Genomic DNA, 24,662 nt, shown 5'->3' with positions numbered 1-24,662 from the left:
TCAGTCAGGTTGGTAGAAGACTGCTTCAACACGTGTCCCTCTTTCTTGGCCAAAGCCACCTTTCAACTTAAACCTCCTTATGAGGGCATCTTCTATTACACTGTGATTTTCTGAACTGTTTGTATGGACTCTTTACGTCTCACTAAACTGGAAACCTGGTAGTTATATATGCATTTTTAATAGATTAATATATACTAATCAAACTGTTTCACAGATAGGAGTGTATTAACTTCTTAATATACAGATAAGCAGTTCATGTTTCATCCGTTTACAGAAAAGCATTAGCTATAGTACATGGTGTCTCTCTTCAGTTCTCTCTAGGATATTCTTTCTCCATTGACCTAGGCTGAGCCTGCCTAGATATCTCAGTTAAGTCTCTTAAGTTAGGTAACACGAAACAGGGATTTTTATCCTTTTAGATACAATATAAGGATGCCCTGCCCTCAGATCTAGCTCTCTTCAGTTCTTTTTATGGAAGTGATACCCACTAAAAAGGTAGTGCCTGTGGAGAAAGGGTACAGAAATCACAACACAAAGCTTTCAATTGGACTGAACACTGTACAAAATTGCGCTTAACATCAATTTTAACATATTATTTATTTCAATATATCTTTTTTCTTAAATCAGTTAATAAAAACATTTATGAATACAAGTGAAACTGTTTAATTGAAAGATCAGACTTAAAAACAATATGTATCAGCTTTCTGCAATCTATGTGCTTCTGTTTACACAAGAAAAATAAGTTTTCTGCTGTTGCATTTGACGTACAAAAGCCTATACTTTATATATGGCACATGAAGTGCCACAATTTGGGGGAGATTTTTGATATTGAGATAGCTATTCATCAAAGATCAAACACTGCTCCTTTTTCTAAGACACATCTTGCTACACAGACTCATACATTCCACTCAACCTCAATACACCATATTCCATATACAAACCTCTTTCTGCGCTTACTCTGATTTCCTAAAGAACTGACTCTTTTTCCAAAAAAGTGGTTGAACCATCCCACAGGTCTTTGGCTTCCTGTTGTCTGTTCACCATAGCAAATTATTCTCCACTAAAGATATTAAGCCATAAACTTTGAGGTATATGGGATCTGTTACTTCTCACTTCAAGGATGTATCCTAAACATTTTGAACACAATGTGAAATAAATTTAAATAGTGTTTAGGTACTTAATTCTCTTCATTATTATGTCTATTTACATAACTCTCTAAAATTTTTTCAATCTCAAGCAGGAAATCTTTGCTTAACATACACTGAATATCTTTTATAGTCAAAAGTCATTTCAGATCCTTTCCATTACAGGGTGTAGAGGGGATATGTCTCAACATTTCTATGCATTTATGTGAACAAAATAAAGTAAATCCTAAATAATTCTAAAATTCCCTTAGTAGATAAGGAAAAGCAATTGAAGAATTCTGATGCAAAGGTTTCAAGGTCAAATGTTCAGCTGCCCACAGGATGTTTTCGTGATGGGAGACAAGCAACTGAATGGAACTAAATATTCGTTCTCTTTCTCCAGCTTCATTGTTGTCTTAAAAATAATCATACAATGGATGGTTTTCTTTTCAACTAGTTAAAAGCTGTTAAAAGCATTTTGACATTTAATGGCTTGAGGAATCATTGACCACAAAAGGAAGTATGCATTTTTCAGTAAACCCGTGAATTGCTTTCTCAGTTGAAAAAAATAATTAATCCATTTTAGCAATGTCGTGGTTTAACCCCAGCTGGCAACTAAGCCCCCCACAGCTGCTCAGTCACTCCCCTGCAGTGAGATGCGGGAGAGAATCAGAAGGGTAAGAGTGAGAAAACTTGTGGGTTGAGATAAAGACAGTTTAATAGGTAAAGCAAAAGCCTCACACGCAAGCAAAGAAAACAAGGAATTCACTCACTCCTTCCCATGGGCAGGCAGGTGTTCAGCCATCTCCAGGAAAGCAGGGCTCCATCACACGTAACAGTTACTTGGGAAGACAAATGCCATCACTGTGAAGGTCCCCGTCTTCCTTCTTCTTCCCCCAGCTTTATATACTGAGCATTGCATCATATGGTAGGGAATATTCCTTGGTCAGTTGGGGTCAGCTGTCCCAGCTGTGTCCCCTCCCAGCTTCTTGTGCACCCCCAGCCCACTCGCTGGTAGGGTGGGGTGAGAAGCAGAAAAGGCCTTGGCTCTGTGTAAGCACTTGCTCAGCAGTGACTAAAACATCCCTGTGTTATCAACACTGTTTCCAGCACAAATCCAAAACACAGCCCCATGCTAGCTACTGTGAAGAAAATTAACTCTACCCCAGCCAAAATCAGCACAGGCAATAACTCCAGTTTCCACTATATTATTTTAAATGTGGATGAATTAGAAAATACTGCTATTTAATATCCTGACACAATGAAGTAATGGCTATATTAAGACCTACATGTACCCAGAGACATCTGGTATTCTACAATGCACTTTTCTTGTTTCTGCACCAGTCATGATGTTGTTTCCAGTAGCAAAATTTAAAAAAAAAAAATATTTCAGGAGTTTTATTCTTAGAAGTAAAATTAGTTTTATAATCTGCATGTACAAGCTGTCTTTCATCTGACAGTCCTCCTGCCTTTACTGATTAATGCAAAATCATATTATCATTTATGTCATAAATTGCAAAGCATCTTTTCAGATGCAAGTATCTTTCCTTATTAATGGAATGTAACTATTGCAGTCATTATCACAGTCACAGTCCATGCAAGAATGTAATTCAAAGAACCAAGCACACAGGAACAATATTTGGGTACAAAGTTAGGTGATGATCACTTTTACAGCGCTGTACCTCTGCATGTTGAGTGAATAAGCCTCTGATGTTGTGCCCCACACTGCTACTATATGCTCCCTGATTATATTTGTGATGGATCTTCTTTAGCTAACAAAGGTTGAAGTATTGAGATAATACCAACTGTAATTCTTTTGGGTAGACTTCAGCTCTCCTATAAATTCATCCCAGTGTACCATTTTGTGTTTCACAAGCAGGAGAACATATATCTATATACAGTCAGGGAAATTTAGGATGCAGTCTTTGTGCATGCCCATAAATCATGATGTTTGAGATCAGCATGTACAATTTTATTTCAAACAGGATTGCTGGGAAGATGAAACAGCTTTCAGCAAATGTAACTCAGAACTCCCTCCAGAGGAACTGCTCGCACTACTTCTCTCAATCATTCCCAGATCTTCATCTTTTTCTGACCAGGCTCTTCAGTCTTCAGACTGGATGCTTCAAGCAAACTCTTAGTAAACCTCTCACATTAGGCTTAATTTTGAGTATCTTCCCCTCAGGTCTCCACTGTGATTCAGTCTTGGTCAGTATGGCAAGGTCCAAGGGAAAACTTCTGTCTGTGTAGTTCTACCACAGAGCTCAGAGGCTTTCCATCTTCTGTAGTGTTAGTGCTAAAAGTGGTCCTCTTGCCAGTACAGAACAGCTCATAACAGTTCATCATCCTTCTTTTTCAAAGTTGCTGAATTTGCATGAAAATTTCCACAGAGCACTGGTGAGGAGTCTACCTGGGAACGATCAAGGCCAGGCCAGAAAGAGCTAATACATTATTGGACTTTTAAAAGTTTTTCTGTACCTCCAAACTATCTCACAATAAAATATATAATGTTCATGTGTGGCAAGTATTTGTACTTGGCTAAAAGAAAACTTTCCATAAGTCTTTTTGCTCTGAGTGCAATTTCATTAATGCTATTCATAACATGTTTAATAGTCAAACCAGAAACACAAAGCCGTGTTTGTGATTCTTCCCACCTATGAGAATTTCAGTGAAGTCTAAGGACAGCTCAAGGAGAAAAAAAGAATCTTTGACGTTTTTCTTTAGTTGTTTCCTTTATGACTCTGGGTCTCTTTACTGTGAAAACAAGGCTTAATCAATATATTGTTTATCAGAGCTCTGCAAAAGTTGGGTTGAGTCAACCCACCTTTTACTCACACAACAGATGAAGCGATGACTCATAGAAAAAGGGAGAAGTAATCACCTTCAGGGACACTTCAGAAAATTAGGGACAGGCTTAAACTAAGGAATATGTAGTTATCGAACAACTCTGCGCATGTTCTACATAGCTTTCACTGAAAGTTGGGCAGGAGGAGAGCAGCAGTCCCAACTGACATTAAGAGAGGGATCCATAAACAGTAGCTCTTCCTTGGGGAGGCTGGTCTCTCAGGATCACAGCCACATGCCAGTGAGGAGAGACACTCCGTAATGGGACAGATCACAGAGCCAACATCAGGCTGCTGTTTCAGGACATCAGTGTGTCTAAGGTAAATTTTGCCCTTGTCCACTTAGTTCACTTTGTGTGCATGGAGCACATGTTCCAGGAAACGAGTGCATGTGGCCTGTCTTTGAAAAGGGAGTCATCATTTTCTGTAGGACTTGGATTTGTAAGGTATTTTACTTTTATTTCTTTGCTATTCATTTTTAGTGATGAGCTTAAAAGCCCTAATCTAGATTTTACTGTACCAAGAAATAGGCATACAGCACCCAAAATGGATAGCACAATGAAGACAAGGCGATCTCACTGTGTTTTCTGTGAAAGGAGCATCCTCATGAGGTTTTCAAGGACTTTATTATTATTGCCTCTACTTCTGACATGATTTATCCACTTTCTGAAACTTTTCACAGGACAGTACTGGATCTGCTTTGGGCAGCAGAGGCTGAGATTCGACTGTTTGCTAAGCACTATTCCGGAAAGCATTCCTCAATACCTGTGTAGAGGTGTTCCCACCCCATCCAAATGCCTTAAAACATAGACTTCATTTGGGTTTCATTTGGTACAAAAACCTTTTATATGTATGTTTTATGGGTTTATCTAAGGTTCTGAAAGACAGAACATTGCAATGAGGTCCTACAAGAGCACAGAAGTTAAGAAAACAGCAATAATAATTAGTTTCAGAGGGAATTGCAGATAGCGGTGACCTTTCTGCATTCAGTGCTGTCTTCATGCTCAGATCTAAGGGGATGAAGAGAGCAAATTCAAGTGGCCTAGTCTGCACAAAATCCCAGCAGGGTTTGGCGCAGCCCCGCACAGCTGCTGGCTGGAGATGCCCCCACTGCTGGTTAGAAGGGAGGCAGATTCGGTGATGGGACCCTGGGAAGGGGCTACAGGACACAGCACCCACGGGAACACATGGCAGCTTTCAGGAGCTCACAGAGTCAAAGTCATCCCAACATTTACAAAACCCTTTAACATGTCTGTAACCCTAGCTGGGGAAAATGATTTTAAAATTCTTCATTCCAGTGAAGGGCAGAAATGTTAGTAACATAGATAGACTGTAAAAACCTCAGAAACATGGTAAATTGGTATTAATTATCATAACGAGCTAAGAAATGTACAAAAGCATCCAGATGTTGAGTGGACACCGTGCTTTGTCGCAATTTATTACACTTGTTTAGAAATTTGAAGCCAAAATGAAATTATGTGAATCAAATAGGAAAAAGTCTCATCTCTTAAGCAGTATACATACCACAGTAAAAATGCTGGTTTAATTGGGAGAGACTGGAAACTATCTGAAAAATAAAACAATGTAAATTTTACAGGAAGGTCCATGTAAACTACGTCACAGATTTTTCTCATATCTAATGATTGCTGAGATGAACTCAAAGAGGCACAAATCCACCTACATCTCAGTGACCAGTTAATCTGCTTTGTACTGTAAAATGGGGGCTGTCTTCTTCACCAGCAGAGATGTCATGGCAGAGATTTCACAACAGATTTTTCACAAGCTGCTAGACTACACAATGCCTTGTCCTGCATACAGGTTTTTTTAGGGAAAGCATGGAGCTATATCTGCTAGCCCAACATCCTGCTCTGATTGCAAGGATGGGTCTTTCTCAGTGGGGAATAACCCATGCACCAGCACACTAAGCTGCAAGACAGACACCTCAACACAATGTTACAGTTAGAGGAGAGTGAGAAATTAAAACTGCTAAAGATATTTTTTTCCTTTAAGAATATCAGCCTGTTCTTTTTTTCACATGTTTAAGTGATGATTTTTTTTATGTACACACACCAACAAACCAGCTGCTCAGAGACATGCCCTGTGCAGAAGGAACATGTTTCACACAGGCATTGAGCAGCTGTGGTTGTGCTGGTCACAAAGGGAGAAACACACAACTGGGTCATTTTTACTGAAGTGCAAGGCTGCAAATTTCCCATTTTGAATAGATGGCAATCAAAATGTGGCCCTCAAGGTTTCAGATGTGCTGAAGCCCACACAAGACAAAAGGGAAAAAATCCTTCCATTTTGATTGTCAGTTTTTACACCCCCAAAACCCTCCAACACACTTTAATTAAAACAACTCTTCCTGGGCCACATAGAAAGAGCAATTCTGCTGGTGAAACTGTAAAGATCCCAAATACAGAGGGTCTGAACTGCCACTTACACACACTGGCAAACACTGAAAGCAAGTCCGTTGGAGCCTCTCTTTTCAGCCCTTCCTTGTCTGTACAATGTCATTGAGTTTCTAAACTGGGAAGAGATCACTGCCTCCAGCAGTGGTCCTGCCCTTGGAGCACAGTGATAACATGCCTTGCCCCAAAAATGTTTTGGATACTGGAATTATCAGGGCTATTCAACCAGCCCCAAAATTAAAAAAAATTATACAGATAGATATGAAGAAGGGAGTGTGATTGCCAATCTAACCAATAACATGGATATTCATGGTGTCATCACCCTGTCCCTTATCGTGGGAGAGTCTGTATGAGCTTTACCACCCTGTTTGAGGACACTTCTTACAGGATAGCTGCACCTCATGGAGAACTATTCAACTGCTATGCAAACATGAGGACAGCAGAGTTTGCTTTTAGGAGTAAATGGCCAGCACTGCACAGAAGGCTGGAGGCTGCTGAGCAATACCTCCCTTGAAGTAAGATGGCATGTTGTCTCCTGCACCAGCTGCAGAGAGTGAGCGGGGCTGAGAACTGGGAAGCAGAGGCTCAAAGACTTGCAACAACCTAAATACCCTTCAGTGATAACTACCAGGAATAAGTTTATCTACAGTTACCTTGAAGAAAGAACCGGAAGGTTTTGACATGCCACTTGAGACTACCCGGCAGGGAGGATGAGCAGGGAGGGGAGGGATGGGGGCCTTCCCAGTTGTGCAGCATGTGAATTTTGGTGCCACTCAGCACTGGGGGCAGCTGCACGTGACAGACCTGGGGAAGCCATGCTACTCACACTGTCTGGTTTCAAGAACTTCCACCACTGTCAACCTACAGCGCAGCTTAGCGTGAGGTTTGTTTGAAAGCATGCAAGCCATGTTTGGCTCCTTGTCTATGCATGGCTCATGTCACGTACGCTAAAGGCAGTCTCTCAGCTGGCAAAACAAAGGTTGCAAATAAGAGTCTGACTGTATTGTCCTTAAAGCACCATCAAAACAGATGGGTCACAAGTGAAAAATACAGAGTCTGAAACATTTAGAATTGTGCAAGCAGAGCAAAGAGCACTGAAAGGGAGCTGAAGGCTCTGGCTGGACCTGCAGCTGACCTGAGGCTGTCTCTTCTCTTTCAGGTGACTGGGATCTTCAACATCACTCTCATAACCCAAGAGCTGGGTGCAAGGAGATTGAGTCTGACAGAGAGACGTTTCCCCTCTCATGGGGCTCTAATCCTGGTGCTGGTGATCCTTTTGGTGTTTTGTTTGAATGAGGAAAGTTTGGAGGCCAAAAGCTGCTTTGAAATATGTCACCCAGCAGCCTAGGTTGGCTGTTCATACTGTCTATTGTACATCCCTGTCCATTCATATTACCTCCCTGCAGCAGCCATATTCATTTAAGTCACCCCAAGACTGTATGCAAGCCTCTCAAGCTTCACCAAAACTGGTGGCTCAAGGAGCACATCCCTTAAAGTTCTCAAGATTCGGTGTGCACCCCATTCAGTCCTGCTCTCCAAACCCTTGTCCTTCTCTTATCTCAAGAACTCCTCAGCTTTCGAAGCCACCCTCCCATGCTTCAAAGAGGCCTCCACAAGTTCCTTGAATATCTCTTCTGTTAAATTCTTTACAATCAAATTAGGTAATCATTGGCAGTGGTTGATATAAGTGGTGTCTTTGCAGAGCAGAGTAGAAGTTACTCTACTCAATTCCCACAGCACAATCCCTTAGTCTGGATGTATCATCTCCAGAGTTTCTTCCCATTTTTATGAAACCTGGAAATACTAAGTTCTTCTCCACCTTTCCTCCCATACTCTTTACTATGCAGGAATGTTTAATCTCCTTTGTTCATAACATTATCAAGCCTACTGCATGCTGCCTGTCTGATGCAAGTTTGGTGAAGGGTCACCAAACTGGCCAGGGGACTGGAGCTCAGCACATACAAGAGGAGGCTGAGAGCTGGGTTTGTTCAGCCTTAAGAGGCTCAACAGAGAAAACAGAGCCTGACTCTGGCAGACGGTGATGGGACAAGAGGCAACAGGTCCAAAGAAAATCCCAATTACATACAAGTATGTATTACAATTACAAGTTCCTTTCCTGGAGATATTGAGAACTTGACTGGATAATGCCCCGGGCAACCTGACCCAGCTGGACCCACTGCGAATGGAGGTTGAACTAGACAACCCACTTCTGATTTAAACTTTCTGTGATTCTGTGATTTCATTTACCACTTCAAAAAACATACATTTCCAGGCTCCATTGGGAAAGTGCCTAATTAAGAGCAGGAGCAGAACAGGCAATGGGAGACGGAGATGTATTGTAATTGCATTTGCATTGTGTCAGCACTGGAGCATATTCTATAGTAAATATGATGAAACTGTGAGAAAGTCCAACTGAAGAGGTTGTGAGGAATTCTGAATGATATGAACGGATCTTCCTCACCACTGTGCTCCTTGCTGTTTTACACAGTGGGGAGAGCATGAGCTCGAAGCCAAAGAAAATTCAGCCCTGTCCTGTAACAGTTGTGTCCCTGTTCAGTCATTTTCTGTTTATAATACTACATTTTGCATTCTCTGGGGCTGTACTTAAGGTTCACCACAGCATTACTGGTGTTTTTTTAGAGTTTCAGGTTATTAAGACAGCAACAGTTTTTGTAATTCGTACTTTGCAATGCACTGCTTGCTTGTATTTTGGTTATTACTTCTCTGTGTCTCACAATAAATTTAGAAACTGCATTGATAAGGTTTTTTTACAGTTAAAAAAAACATTCAGGAGTTATGCTGATATTAAAAAGGACTTCATAAGATTAATATTGAGTAACTGAATACGAATAAAAGACTTTCTAGGATTTGTTGATTTAACAAGCCTCTCAAAGATTTTACTGAAAAAAATACACCATGATGAGATTTTAATGAAGATAACATTAAAAGACTCTGATCATAACAAACTGGCATTGATTTTCTGCATTAATAACCTCAGTTACCTAAATGCAGGATGTTCTTTTTTGAGAAAGCCATGCAGGGCTCAATACACATAGAAGACAGTTTTTTAATCTGGCACACAGAAGAATTTGGTAGGTAGAACAGGCTGGGATCCAGGTGAGAAGCAGGCGGTGGCAGAGCAGGTGTTGTAAGCCTAACAGGGAACAAGGGCATGAAAAAGGCACCTGCACCATGTTGGGAAGCAGAAAGGGAGGCATGCCTCCAGGGAGGCATTCACTCATACCTGCTCAGGCAGCTGCCATTTGTGCATCTTTGGATGCAGTAATTATCATTCGCAACAGACACAAAAATGGTCATTTCTTCCTACAGAGTGCTGCTGGCAGCAGCAGGCTTGCAGAGACTGTGGCGCAAGTCCTGGTTGCTCTGGTTCAGCTGCCTGGGCTCCAGCCCTGCCTCTGTGGACAAAGCACCAAGGCTGCTGCACACAGACCCTTGGGAAGTGCTGTAAATCCTGCTATTGTTGGTGACTCTTGCACAACCACCTGCATCTAAGACAAAGTAAGGATATAGGTTGGCTACCAACACCTATTTATGTCCTTCATTGCATAGGGTGGTGGTAGGAACACAGCCAGAGATGTACCTCCTATTTTTAACCCACTTCAAAGTAGGCCACTTTGAATTTTTTGTGCATGGTGCCCTGCTTATATCCTTTCTGAAGCACTGCCTACACTGGAAGCTGCTTATTTTACTGTTTGATTTTTAGGAGAGAGCACAAAGGGAAAATGGCACTGAGTAGAGAACTACAGAACTGTCTACTGGCCTTGTAGAGAGAGAGGAAACTTGAGGAGAAGACATCTTAATATTGTAGTGAAGCTTTCTAAAAGGGGGACAATAATGAACATCAGCAGCAGAAATAAATTCCACTTATTTCCACATAGTTTCATTAGGAACTGGTATTCAGCAGGATAAATGCCCTGGGTAAATCCCCATAACACTTCATTTAATTTGTTTGTATTGCATGTTTTATTGCTCCAGATTTCTCATATACAAACACAGAGTGCTCAGAAAGCAATACAACTGAAAATAATGATTTAGCAGCATACTAATTGGTATACTACAAATATAATAATTCTGCCAACTTTAAATTATCAAAAAGAGGTTAGTTAAGAGCTCAGTGACTTAGTAAATAGCTAATGCAACAGGAGTAAGAAAAGCAGAAGGAATTCTTACATCTGACTTTGTCCCAAACATTCCATCAAACAGACGTATTTTCTTAATGATTAAAAAGCAAAATTAATGATCCGTGTTACTGAGGCAATATAAGCTTCTCAATGGAGACTATTAATAGTTCCCTGAGTCACTCGGTCCCCAGCCTCGCACAGCACTTGCCAAGCACTAACTGCCACAGGTCCCCTACTGCAAATTCATCACACCCTCTTGGAAAAGAAACAGTGCCTCTGAGTCTCACGGTCCTGAACACAATCCCACTAATAATGTGACCTGCAGAGATGGTGGCTTGGGTAAGCAGGAAGTCTGAGGGGCAGTTTTGGGAGGCCTGGGCTGCCCCACTCACCTGGAAGACCCCAGCGCCACGAGTGCACACGCAGCTGCCTCCAGCAGTGACTCCAGCGGGGCAGGGGGGCTAGGACAGGGCACGCAGCCTGCAGCCCCTAGGAAAGCACTTGCTGTCCCCACTTCTTGGTGCAACAGGCACCTTCCCGCAGCTCCTGGTGAGATGAGAAACAGTGTGCAGGATGTTTGTGATAGGCAGCACTGCCTGGTCAAAAAAGCTAGAGTGGGACCTATTCTTGGCTCTGCCAATAGCTAATCGTTTGCTTTTCTTTCACCAGACATTTATCACCCGCTAAATGTGGTTAATTTTGTGAAACCCCTTGGAGACCCCTTGACAAAAAGGTCTCTGTTAGAACTAGATACTCATCAATTTCAATCCTATTTAAAAGGGAACAAACCAAGCCCCCCTTCCAAATTCCTCATGCTATGATGTGTCTTGAATACTGATGTGCAGCCCCTCTCTCACACTGATTTGCTCAATGGGTTGAATAAGTGAATAGGGACAGAAGAAGGAAGTACTTTACTCGCAATAGCAAATATGGTGACTAAGTACCATCCTCATGACAGCAGGAATGTGATGGCCTTTAGATCTCACTGGCTTTCCCTGCAATGCTGTAGCTTTCTTTTACCTGCAGGCACTTGGCACAGTGAGGAAAAGTACCACATGGAAGAAAAATACACCAGATAATATTGCGTCCATTCTTTTCACTGAGTTATGAGGCATATAAACAGATTATGACCTTTTCCTAGCACTGTTCACTGTAATAAAACAGATGGTGCCATTTCATACTGATCTAGCAGTTTCACCCATCTTTTGGACATGCCAGAAAAGGAAGGACTAAAGCCTGCTTCTGAATCCACTATAAGTTTGAGGTGTTGCCACCATCAGAAAATCAAATAATGGGGCATTTGCAGAAGGATGCATTTTTCATTTCCCTCTGAGTACAATCAACAAGGGACACTTTCAAAATGACATTTTTTGAAAATATTTTTTCTTCTTCCTTAACAAATTCCTATGCACAAGAAGGTAATTTGACTCCAGCTCCTAATACAAACGAAAAATACAAAATGAGAAGCAGTTCAGGAGATGAGCCTTTTGTTGTATACCACTTTATTTCTGCTGAAATCCTATGGTTTCTTATGCATTTTAACATTTATTATATGTTATAGTTCTGAGTTCCATACTACACTTGGAATTCCAAGATATTTTTCTACAATATAGACAGATTAAATGAGAAAAGATTTCTAAGAAAAATAGGAAATACAATTCAATAATTGCTAAATAATTGCTGTAATTTCAAGCTATGAAGATTGTCATGGTTTAACCCCAGCTGGCAACTAAGCCCCCCACAGCTGCTCGGTCACTCCCCTGCAGTGAGATGCGGGAGAGAATCAGAAGGGTAAGAGTGAGAAAACTTGTGGGTTGAGATAAAGACAGTTTAATAGGTAAAGCAAAAGCCTCACACGCAAGCAAAGAAAACAAGGAATTCACTCACTCCTTCCCATGGGCAGGCAGGTGTTCAGCCATCTCCAGGAAAGCAGGACTCCATCACACGTAACAGTTACTTGGGAAGACAAATGCCATCACTGTGAAGGTCCCCGTCTTCCTTCTTCTTCCCCCAGCTTTATATACTGAGCATTGCATCATATGGTAGGGAATATTCCTTGGTCAGTTGGGGTCAGCTGTCCCAGCTGTGTCCCCTCCCAGCTTCTTGTGCACCCCCAGCCCACTCGCTGGTGGGGTGGGGTGAGAAGCAGAAAAGGCCTTGGCTCTGTGTAAGCACTTGCTCAGCAGTAACTAAAACATCCCTGTGTTATCAACACTGTTTCCAGCACAAATCCAAAACACAGCCCCATGCTAGCTACTGTGAAGAAAATTAACTCTACCCCAGCCAAAACCAGAACAAAGATTAAAACGGATTAATATTCAGATGAGTTAGGAGAGAGAGCTAAAATTGCAAGGAAGATATTTGCTTAAATTTTCAGGCATTTGCACTTCCATCCTCTCTACGATACACAAAAGGCAAAGGAAGTTCCCAGTGACACCCAGTTCCCAGTATTGAAGTACCAAATCACTGTTCTGCCATGCTCAAAATAAAATCATATAAAGTAATATCTTTTTGTTTTGTCTGATTATTGGGATGGAAATTACTAAGCTGTGAGTGCAATCCTGATATTGGTGAAGTGTCCTTCCTATGAAATGTAATTTTGTTGGAAACACTAAATTCTTCAGGTACAACAGCTGGGTGAACTGGCTCCATTTTGGGTGACATATGAAAACCTCCTTTTCTGTTTCCCCAATATAATATAATGTGAGGAGAGACACAAACAACCTGTGAAGCACACATAATCTTAACCTTGAAAAAGTGGTGCTACCACTACTTGAGAAATTAATTTCACATTTCAAACAGAGCTATATCACTGCCTCTGTATGGAAGCCTTAAATGAGAAATTTAGTTTAGAATCAGCGCTGTAACTCTGCTAACACTTTCAAGGCATGTTGCAAATACAATTATCTACAATAGCAAGACTATTTAAGTCATGTAACTGCATAATTAGGGTCTCTTCTGGTTCATCATTATGAGGGACTAAATAAGATTAAAACATGCCTTGATGTTATCTACTTTTTCACCTGACATTTCTTGGTAACTATTAATAGGGCAGATAATAAAAAGGAAACATTTTGTTACCCTCTTCAGTAATAGCCATTACTAATTTCCATTACAAGTGGTTTTCCTCAGGCTTTGGAAAAAAGAATTGCATTGATAATAGTAATTTACTTCTGTGAACAGTAAAACCTTTACTTTACAGCTGATAATAAACAAGTAAATATTTTCCTGTAGCAAGGAAAAATTGAAAAGTGTCAGAATGACCTCACAATGAAACTGACCATTACCACTGATGGAAAGTGGGGACTTTTTCCATAACAGAGTATTAGTGAAGTCTCCAGTCATGGAAAAAATGCTGAAGGTGTTTAGAGGCACTTGCATACACAGTGAGTGAATAAAAGACATAGTGGAAATGAATGTGAAACCAAAACCAGAAAATTAAGGCAAGTATCTTGAGAGCAAGCAAGCAGTGGCCAGCTGATGTCTGAGATCACTTTGCCACTTGGAAGGTGAGTGGGAAAAGTAGGTCTCTTAAAACTTATTGCAATGTTAGCTTCATGCAAGTACCAATATGTACATCTGGTGCGCATACACAGCTGTTTGGGATTGATTATATTGCTTCAAATATCTGATAAAGTCTTAGTATAGTGAAGGATGAGGGACAGAAAGATGAAGTAATTGGACAAGAATCAGTGGCAATGTGGGCAAGAGAAGACAGATATCCACCTTACTAGGCTTGAGTTATGACTGCTCAGCCACATTGCAGCAATTCTGCAGTTTGCTTCTTAAAGAGTGAAGTACATCAAAACAGAGCCACAGTAGAATGTTCATGTTTAACTGGGGAGAAGAATGTTAAAAATGCTCAGTTTTCAGCTTTTCATCTGGAAACTTCTGAAACTCTTCTCTGCACATACATATTTTCCCTTAATTTTAACATCTGGAAGTGAGCCAGTAAAGATCTCTGCCTGTGGTATCTACTACAGCAAGATGACTTCCAAAATAACATATTTATTAAACTAGGTTCACAATACCTTTTGCCTCCAATAATAGACTGTTAATAGATTATTGTAAAAACCAATAACAACAAAAAAACCCAATCAACAACAAACCCAAACAAAAAACCCTGAACAAACAAAAAGACAAAAAAATTCCCAAACCCAACAATTGCCTGTTTTGACCCCTCTTCATTAATACATCCTATGGGCTGCAAAGAGACACCTTGCACTCCTAGACCCTCTGCACATGTCTCAGTGGTGAGACATAATATAGACAGTAACAAAGACTCCCTAAAAATTTCCCCCACATGTTTATTCCAGGTCTTGAGCCCCAGCAGGGCAGATATCTGGTAGAGAGAGCATTGGGAAACTGAGAAACTTAATGTATAAATCTTTCCATTTGAACTACCCTTGCTGCTGTAGGAGTTGCTGGGATCACTAAATTAAAACCAAGAATCATTTTAGAGTAGTCTAGGAGATTATTTCCTGATGCAGAGGGGAAATTAAGACAAGTAGCCTGGATGGGATTCATAGCACGTGGAGAGCAGAGCAGTGTTTTTGCCGGGTAGATCCATAATCAGACATATCTTTTCCTCCACACACCCCAGGCACAGGCAACCCTCTCTGCCCTATGTCTCTCATCAGCTGAGTTCAATGACACAGAGACACCCACTGTCCACTCTCCCACACCCAGCCTCTCCTGGTGCTCCGTGCTAGAGCATGCACAGGTAACAAGCAATAGTGGAACACAAGAGATAGCTAAAAGTGCAGGAGGAAGCAATTACATCCTACGTGATTTAAAGTTAGTTTTCTTGCTCAGCTTTTCTTAATATTTGAAGAAGGAGGTGACACCGTTTCTTATGTCACTTTCCAATTGGTATGACCTATCCTCTGGTGGGTGGCATGTGGGAAAAATAAAGAAAAGCCCAGGTGATGTGCAGCCAGCGCAGGAAGACTGAGCTACGATGCCACACAAAAGGATACGCAATATTCAGAGCAGTAATCGAGGCTGTGGATGAGCTGCGCCCAGTCGCCCTGGAGAACTGTTGTCTGCTCTATACTCCACAGAATGCGTTATGCCAGGCAACAGAAGCAAGAAAACTATCATCTTTATTGCTAGAATTGTAATATAGAAAAACGTCATTAATGAAAGCATGAGTCTCGCCTGCCCATCCCTCCCTACTGCTGTTCTGTGACACCTCCATGCCTATTAAAGTTACACACACACACACACTGCACCAACAAGGGAAAAAAAGCGCTCATTTTAAACAAAGAGGAAAAGATAAGAATATTATATATCAGAACCTTGAAAAGCTACACATGAAAAACTGAAGATACATCTTAACCTTATTTTAACTAGTGATTCCACCACTAACTTTTTCCTAGTCCCATCCTATATGCTGCTTATGTGTGACATTCTACAGTGATATCTGTTTTTAATACAGGGCTTTCCACCCTTGAAATTTCTGCTGGTACTACTAGCTCTACTTTTGAACGGGGAGACTGAAATTGCAAACTGATCTCTGCCCCAGCTGTCTGCTCCGTTCCTTTCTTGGATGATCCCATCCTGCTGCATGGTTCAGATGCTGCAGGACAGGCAGCAAAGGTTCCTGCCCCACAGCTGCCTGGACACCTTTGCAGCTTCTGAGCCACCTCCTGGTACACATCATTTCATTTTACAGCTTGGCAGTTTAAATCAGTGCCAGTTATCTCAGTGCTTGTGAACTATGGTCGTTGAGCAGTTGCTAGACAAGTAGCAGCAGGGAGAAATGGAAGAAATAGGATGGGGCTGCCAGGGACAGAAACCACTACAGACACCTCTGCCCAGGATCCCTGTAGGCTGCTTCTAAGCACCTGTCAAGCAGGAGTCCTGAGGAAGAGCACAGGTCAACGGAGAGCAGCAAATGCTTCACTCAGGCGGAGGTTGCCATGTACCTCACAGCTGGTCACATCCGTGCCAGCTGTGGCCTGGATCCAGCCATCAGTCCTTCCACCAAGGCTGCGAGATTGAAGGACAGCCAGTGAGAGCAAAAGCTATAAGATGTAGCCTCCTGTAAAAAGCACTGGTTCAAAAGCAGGCTAATGTGGTCAGCCCTGCTTTTAGTTGGAATATTAGGAACAGCAGTAAGTGGATAGTGACTGTACTTTAATTATGAGAAAAGCCCAGTAAACTCTTCACTCTTTAAATATATCCTCCTACACCACGAATAGCTTTGCTTTAATGGAAAGCACATTAGATCCTCGATGAAAACACAGCAGAGCTTGGACTGTGTGAATACAGCTGCTAAGCAACCTTACCAACATCCTGTCTATTCCTGCATTGTAGCTATGAATAATTACTCCTCCATGTAACCTTTGCCTTTCTGTCACTGCTCTTCCACAGCTGTATACCATTCTAACTGCAAATGGGCCCAAACCAAAATCCCAGATCTAAAACTGTTCTCATATTTAAGGAAATCTGGAGAGAAATCCAAACAGGTGTCTGCTCTCCCTCACTATGACTGGATGATATGGAGCCCTGAATATAAACAACCCAGACTTTCAAGGCTGCATTTTTGTTTCAGATTCTGTGGTTCAAGCCTATCTGTACTCATTTTCTTATTTTGATCTCTACTGACAGAGGCAACTTTTGAAAACCAACACATAAACCAAACAATTTAACCAAAATTTTAAAAATACTTTCAAAACATTGATGGTAATTAAGCCATTTACTGGATTCACTGACTACTCTGGCCACTATTTCTGGAAGACAGGCTGAGCTAGTGCTGTTTCACAGGAGGATAAGATTTTATTACACAACTGAATGAGAGAAACTTAAACACAGGGTTTGGGGTAAAAGAATGAATTGCTGCCCTCTTGGCACATCTCCCTGTTAACAAAAGAAATTAGCATTGCCGGACTTTACCTCATCTTCTGTGTGGCTGCCCAGAAATTTACTTCTTAACGGTCCTGGTCTGTATAAACTCTCTAGATTCGGGACAGCACAAATTTTAAAAAGTAAAAATTAATAGCAAGACAAAAGACTGCTGATCATGAAATTCAGAAAGGAATAATTAAATTAATCAGAAATACACAGAAAGCTGTTTATTTTGGAGAGTAAAAAAAATTTCAGCACTGCAATACTATGATGTACTAAAGCCACATCACTAAGGATGCAGACATTGATCTGTCACTACAATATTGCATTTCTAATCAACATGTGATTGCAATATTGGATTATATAATAAATAATCATTCCCACAAATATTAATCATATTAAATTACAAAAACTGGAATACTTCATATTGAAGGAGTCAATACTTATATAAATAAGTGTCTAGAATTGAACCTCTTGTGGCATTAGGAGGTAGCTGGAGGATACATTTACTCAGCAGAGTTTTCCTTATAAGAACTATTATTCCAGCTCTTATAAATTATGTTCTCAAGTTTTCCCATCTTTTCTAAATATGTGAGAGAGTTAAATTTTTCCAGGGATACTGAGGATTCCAGCACAGTGCAGTTCAGGCTAGTGATAGCCTTGATTTTCTTCAGTGCCCGTCAGAGATCCATTAGAAAGCATCGGCAGAATCTAGCAGTCTGAGCACAGACTGAAAACCGCTTTTTCTGTAAACATCAAAGTAGGCGTATCTCTTGCCTAGGCAGGAAGGCAACTGCCTCTGGAAAAGAAACACAGTCCTGAGGCTGAAGAGCAGGAACTTTCCGGGAATGAGACACTCTGCTTTCTGACTGCAGGCAGGCCATCTAGCTTCCCTGTTATCATGTGCCTGTCCAAGGTCAGCAAGTGGCCTGACTGCCAAAGTCAGCAGCTAGCAATGCAGGAGGAGATTTATGGAAAAAAAAGAAAGCACTTGTACTTGGATAGGGCGTGCTATTTTACCTTCAGCAAGAACTCCTTGTCTATGTTTCTCTCTCTACCCCCTAGCAGAGCTGAAGAGCTCATACATAAAAGCATCAAAAGTAGATTCCCATGGGCTCACACCCAGAGTGAGGAGAAAGGGAAGCACTGCGCACACCAAAAGGAAATCACTGCATTTGCTCCCTCCCAACATCCACACCTGCCCATGTTTCATCAAAGAATTTGCATTCATTATTGAACAGTAGCACCAGCTAAACTAAATATATTTTAAACATTGAATGTTAATTTTAGGAATGCCTCAGTCTGTTCAAGTGCTAAGAACCAGGTAACATGACACTGTCATGGTTTCATGTGTAAATTGTACCAATCTAGGCATATTTTCTACTCTTTATACAGGTATTAAAACCAATAAACCCAGCCTTTTTCCCCTAAGAAGCTAAAAAGTGATATAATTACTATGGTTTTGGTGTTACAGGAAATTTTTATGTTTTTAACTCCCACAGCAAAAGGCACGTTAATATATTTGTATTACACATTCTATTAAAGGTTTCCAATGTGGTTTACAAAAATCAATTCATGCACACACTACTGTTGCAAGACAGGGAACTACCTGCTTCACCTAGTCACTGACATCCAAAAAATCAGTATTATCCATGTGTTAACTAGTCCCTATGCATCTGGGAGGGTTGTGCTACCCTAATGAAACTGATTTTAATAGGAGTTTATTTAAGTCTTTCTAATTTCTCCATGTAGAAGAGGCACATGCCTTACTACATCTGTCTGTATGTACATGGCCATTCAGTAACGAGGAAATGAAATGCATTTTCTTCCTCAGTAATAGTGCCCCAGTCCTGGGTGGAGCATGGAAAAGTTGCATAGAATTCTCTAAGAGTTATTAATTAACTATTAAAGCTGAGGAATACAGAGGGCTTCAAATGAATGAAAACACACCTGTTCACACTAAACAGGACACTCAACTTCTGGGGATGCAAATTCTCCAGGTCCACTGGGAGCATGGCAGCTTTGTGCTCTGCGGGCCTGAGTCGCTCCCCTCTCATCTCTCACAAACTTCTCCCTAATTCCTTGTGCACAGCTATGGGGAATCACCCAGATATTCCAGTTGCCCATACATGTGATGCTGAGGTCCATTTGGGCAGATTGAGAGGGCGTTTTTCCAATAGTCTGGCTAGCTATTTTCATTGGCATCTGTGCAGTAAGGTTTTGGCAGTAATTAGCACACACAGTAAGCAGGGTTGCTTTGCAATTTTGTATGGTATAAAACTTTTGTTATGACCTTCATTTTGCAATAATCTTAGCATTCAATTAAAAAGAATGCTAATGAAAACATGTTTATGAGGGATTAACATGGCAACAAATATAAAACTGCTGTGTAGCTTTAAAAAAAATTACCAAATACTTTTCTCATGACTCCCCTAAATATTCTAAATTATTTATACTGACCTTCTGAGCAAACCTAGCTCTTAAATTTAATCTGTAATACCAAATGTAATAGAAACATTATTAACGGAGTGCTTGAAGTTGCACGCCTCGTATAACACACTGGCAACACCCTTCACTTCTGCTGTTCTATTGCTGTGCTCATGTAGCACATGAAATTTGGGGACCTTTGTACTAGAAGTGTTAGGTTTTTTTATTCTGGACCCTTCGTAGGTCCTGCAAGATATTGATTGAGCCACTTTGTTGTGTATTACAGAAATGTTCTGTACCTTGAAGTACACTGGAGGGGATGAGCTTTTAGAGATTGTTTTTAGTGTTCTCATTAAATCTGAGATCTATTACCTGGCAATTCACAGTTGTGGAGAACAAAAGTTCTGAAGATTCATGGGAACATTCCAATTTTGTGCTGTATAAATGTAAACTTTATTTCTCATCCTTCACTAGCTATCATCCCATTAGCACAAAGTGTCCATTTCAACCTCATTTGTGTTGAGCCCTGTAAACATCTGTCTTTGTGATTATCAAGCTTTGATATGGTCCAGGTTTCAACACCGACTGATACTGCTCATATCTACATTAAAACTCCTTTTGGGTTTTATCATCAGAGGTTAGACCGCATGGTGAGGTGGTAGGGAGAACAACTGGAGGCATGGACACTCTTTTATTTGAAAAGAAACTGACTGGCGTAGGATGTTTATGTTAGGAAAGGATAAACCAGACATGATAAACATATACGACCCAGTCAAGCATCTGCAGCACTTCCTTCAGTGAAGTTCAGCAGTCCCAGCTGGTGTGACAGGGAGACTTTTCTGAGCCTTTTCTAGCCTTTCTGGTTGGATGGCCAGATAATTTAGTTATAACAGCACTTGTAAATACCGCTAAACTCAATGCAAGTAGTGGTGATTTCAGCCCTTTTCTTCCCGCCCAAGAGTGCCAAACACAGGGAAGGAAGTTAAAGTAAATGACATGAAAAGCAAAGCAGCTCTTCCAAGGGCAAGCATACTTGTGAGATACATACTTAAAAACATGTTTAACATGTTGCCAGAGAATAAGATGTATAGCCAGGCCAAACAGCCTGGGGGGACGTTTGTTACCGCTGTCTATTCTGCAAATACATTCAAAGTCAAGTCCCTTGAGAGAGCAAAATTTCATCTATTCTCCTTCTAGCCCTGCACCAGAGAGCAACAGACAGGTTGTTAGGTCTGGCATCTTGTAATGGAAATTCAAAACACTGCAGTTTTCCTGTTTACATTACAAGGTTAATAATAAAATTCATACAGATTGAATACTAACAGAATGGTTTGCTATGATAATTTTACACGTACCATGTATTTTAATTGAGTGATCACCTGATTATACATTTTCTGCTGCTTCCAGTGCCTCGATTTATATCGCTAGAAACTGTCTGCCTGCCCCAGATCAGAAAACACTGGAAACCAAGTTTTTCTGACCATTTTAAGATTGCTTGCAGTAGTTTTGCTTTCATTAGGTTTGCTAATGTAAACAACCGAAGTAAACCAATTACTCCAAATGTTTTGTTGCCTGGTTGCACAGATTTTGAGAGTAGGAAAGACAAAGGATGGAAGTGAGAGTTCAGAGAGCCCCAAACTGAAGAGAATAATGTGTAAAAAGCCCAGTGTTGTTCATGCCACCCAGTTCTGTATCTCAGCATTGAGGGAGGTGCACCTTCAGATGTCCCGCTTGCTTCTAACACTTTTCAACAAAACTGTCCCCTGCCATCACTTTCACTCAGGACAGGTATTCGCACTCCCAGGCATTGGCACTATGGAATAGCTTCTGGGGGCCTATTTGCAGCAGCTACTGTAGCATGACTTTGGGATTTTGTCAGGGGAGCATACTGGCTCAGGACTCATGGTGCTCAGGAGGGCTGGTGTTCGTCTTGCTGACAAAACCAAAATTGAGTGCAAACCTGCCAATGCAAGGCATGAGCTATCAGTGAAACTGTGCAGGATACAGGCCTTCATCCAAGATCATCATCCCAAAATTCCAATGCCAGTTTTACGGTCAGTAAGCTGGTGGGCAGTATTTCGTTCTGTGGCATTCAGCAGAGAAGATTAGCTAATAATCCAAATATACAGAGGGTTTTTCTTTCAGACTTTGACTTGAATATGTTTATGATAGTGACTGAAACTGTGTTTTCCGGCTGACCTGAAATATAACATCAGACTAAACTCTGCTCTGCTCTGCCAGGTGTGTCAGGGTAACACATGGCTCTCCACTGTGCAGGCTAACCCAACCGAAAACAGGAGGCAGACTGGAACATTAAAAAGCCAAGGTCCTATAGCAAATACTCCTTGAAGCTATTTATTGGGTTTGAGACAGTGTGTAATTCTGTCCTGGAGTTAACTATTAAAAAGGTAACTGTTTTAAATATTGCCCTGAAATACAAGATTATAAAATGCAAAACAGATGAACTTGCCATCTGGAGTGGTGCAAGCTGAATACACAGGCACTTGCTATATTTAAAATGACAGCCCAATCCGTGAGAGGTATTACCAGGAAAACAAAGTGGGCAAACACTCTTTTGATCGCTACCTTGATTTTCCTAGTTACGTGCACCGGTTGTTTGCCTACTATCAGGTAAGTGCTGGGTGTGCAATGTGATGGTTAAAAGGCCAGCGCTATTTTTAGTCGTGTACACATTGCAAGGTAGCAGAAATGTAGGGCAATTCACACAGGCAAGGCACAGGCAATTCTTGCCTGAAAGCATGTAGCGCTCAAACTGCTGCTAGATGAGAGAGGACTACTGTCCTGATCCAGAGCTGGTTTATATTATCTCCGTGCCAAAATCTAGTCCAAACATATATGCCCTCAAACACAACCAGCCAAGTGTAATAGATGCTTTTGTCTGGGACCCTGTTTAAGCTGCCAAAGGGGAGAGACATGGCTACCGTGTGACCCTCGCAAGAAGCCTCCCAGGCTTTCTGACCTGAAACATTTAGTTCCGACCAATCTGTTTTAAATCCCACATTGGCCCTGGCTCTGGGTTCATGCAGAAAGCAGAGGGACTCCCAGAGGGCACAGAGCTGTGCAGACCCCCCATCCACCTTGGTCTCCTCACCTACAGCTCAGCAGCCAGGGTGAGGATACAAGGACACAAGCTAGCCAAGGGCAGTTTAGCAGGGCCCCAGGCCAGCTCTGGGGTGTTTCAGACAACAGACTAACAAAAGGCATTCTGTTTGTTGACGATCAATCATAGAGTTTCTTTGCAACTTTTTCCTTCCCGTAGGGACATTAACAGGAACGGGTGTCATCTCCTGAGACTTCTCATAAGTTTCTGAGGTATTTAGACATGGAGGTTGTTCTGAGCTGCGGTGGAGTTGCCATTCTACATGGAGTGGCATGTAGGAGAGACAGCAGCAATTTTTCTAGCTGCCTTGGGCAATGAAGCAGCTTTTGCTGCTGGGAGGAGAGAGGAAACACAGATGTGACTACAAGCTGGTCCTCAGAGGTGCCAGACAAGTTTGATGTCAGCGCAGAAGATGACCCGCTTCAGAAGGAGGGCTGGCATGAGAGAACAAGGAGAGGGAGCTGAACCCTGCAGTGACATCAGACAACCACCCATGCTCACTTCCCACACCTCAAAAGGTGAAGGAGGAAGAATTGTTGTTTGGGGTAGAGTTAAGAGCAATAAGATGCAGCTGGCAAAAGAAAAACATTATTAGGGCTGAATGCTAGGAAACATCTGAAATGACGAGCAAGTTGCACATGATTTCAGATGAGAGCACAAGAAAGAAAAACATTTCTGTGCCTGACCTGCCATTTTACCATACTGCAAATTCCCACTTAACTGCAGAAAAACATGTCCAAGTTAAGTTGAATAGAATTCCCACAGAGTTATTAACAGAAAGGCTCAGGGTGAGAGAGGTGGTGGTCTAGCTACCTCTCAGTAACTGTCTACAGATTGTTTAATGTGTGTAACGTGCTTTAAAGATGAAAACCACCGAGTGCTTAGTAAATTAGAACAAAAGAAAATCCCCAACAGTGGCATCTATTAAATTACAAAATAACCTCTCTAGGGAAGCCTCAGAAGTACTGTCACTAAATAAATTTTAAACTGAACAGCTTGAAATGTGTTTACTATAGGAAAGAGACCTGCATTTGCCCAAAGGAAAAGAGATGAAATGTCCTAAGGATTCAATAGTCTTTCATCTCCAGCTTTTTATCGCTCTTCCCTGATGCACTGGGGAGAGAGATTATTATTTAAACTGTTTTTTTCTCTGGAGCTATCTAGTGAAATTTGCTGACAGGTGCTATCCATCGACTGTATTTCAGGTAATTCACAAGGTAGTCAAGTAAGGGGGCCCACATTCCTTCACAAAAAGCATGCACGTGATGGAGGAGGACGCCACTTCTCTTTGAGACCAAGGCAAGCTGGCAGCCTTTGCCACTTTAAGGCAGACCAGAAAAAATTTTACCCACATTTCCAGACAGATGCACACAGCAAGCAGCAGGCAACAGCTTGGTCGATCCTAGGCTGTCACAGGATGCTCAGAACAAAAGGAAGAGGCAATCTTTTCTTTTTCCTCATGGTCCTGCTGCATCTGGTCTGTGCAGAAAGAGCAGCTTTTTCCTCCTGCTGCCCCTGACAAGAGCCAGGACTGAGGTTGTTTATATTGCCCATGGCAGAGGAAAGGGCAGGGCAGGAGGAAGGTGAACAGGAGTCCAAAGAGCAAAGTCAGCTGGTGGAAGAAGGGATTCAGACAACGCCAACTTTTACACAGCAACAACAGGCTCGGTTGTTTTGACTCTGATTTCCCACCAGCACTACATCCCTCTCTGGGATGGTTGTGCATTCCAGCCCCCCTGCTG

General features: G+C 41.5%; 1 long non-coding RNA gene across 2 annotated transcripts; it reads right to left on the bottom strand.

Moving 5' to 3' along the window:
- Positions 1-578: 578 nt before the first annotated feature.
- LOC142053395 (uncharacterized) lies at positions 579-24,427 on the bottom strand. Of its 2 annotated transcripts, none has more exons than XR_012659199.1 (4): positions 24,273-24,427; positions 10,913-11,066; positions 5,492-5,534; positions 579-3,878 (listed from the first exon to the last, which is right to left on the bottom strand). It is a non-coding gene; the product is annotated as an uncharacterized LOC142053395 (long non-coding RNA). The 2 variants fall into 2 exon arrangements; XR_012659205.1 differs by having other exon boundaries at positions 579-3,534.
- Between the last annotated feature and the right edge of the window lie 235 nt (positions 24,428-24,662).

The sequence above is a fragment of the Phalacrocorax aristotelis genome, chromosome 1 (assembly GCF_949628215.1).
Source record: "Phalacrocorax aristotelis chromosome 1, bGulAri2.1, whole genome shotgun sequence".
NCBI lineage: Eukaryota > Metazoa > Chordata > Aves > Suliformes > Phalacrocoracidae > Phalacrocorax > Phalacrocorax aristotelis.
Note: the sequence above shows the minus strand (reverse complement) of the source record. Positions and strands in the feature narration are given on the sequence as shown.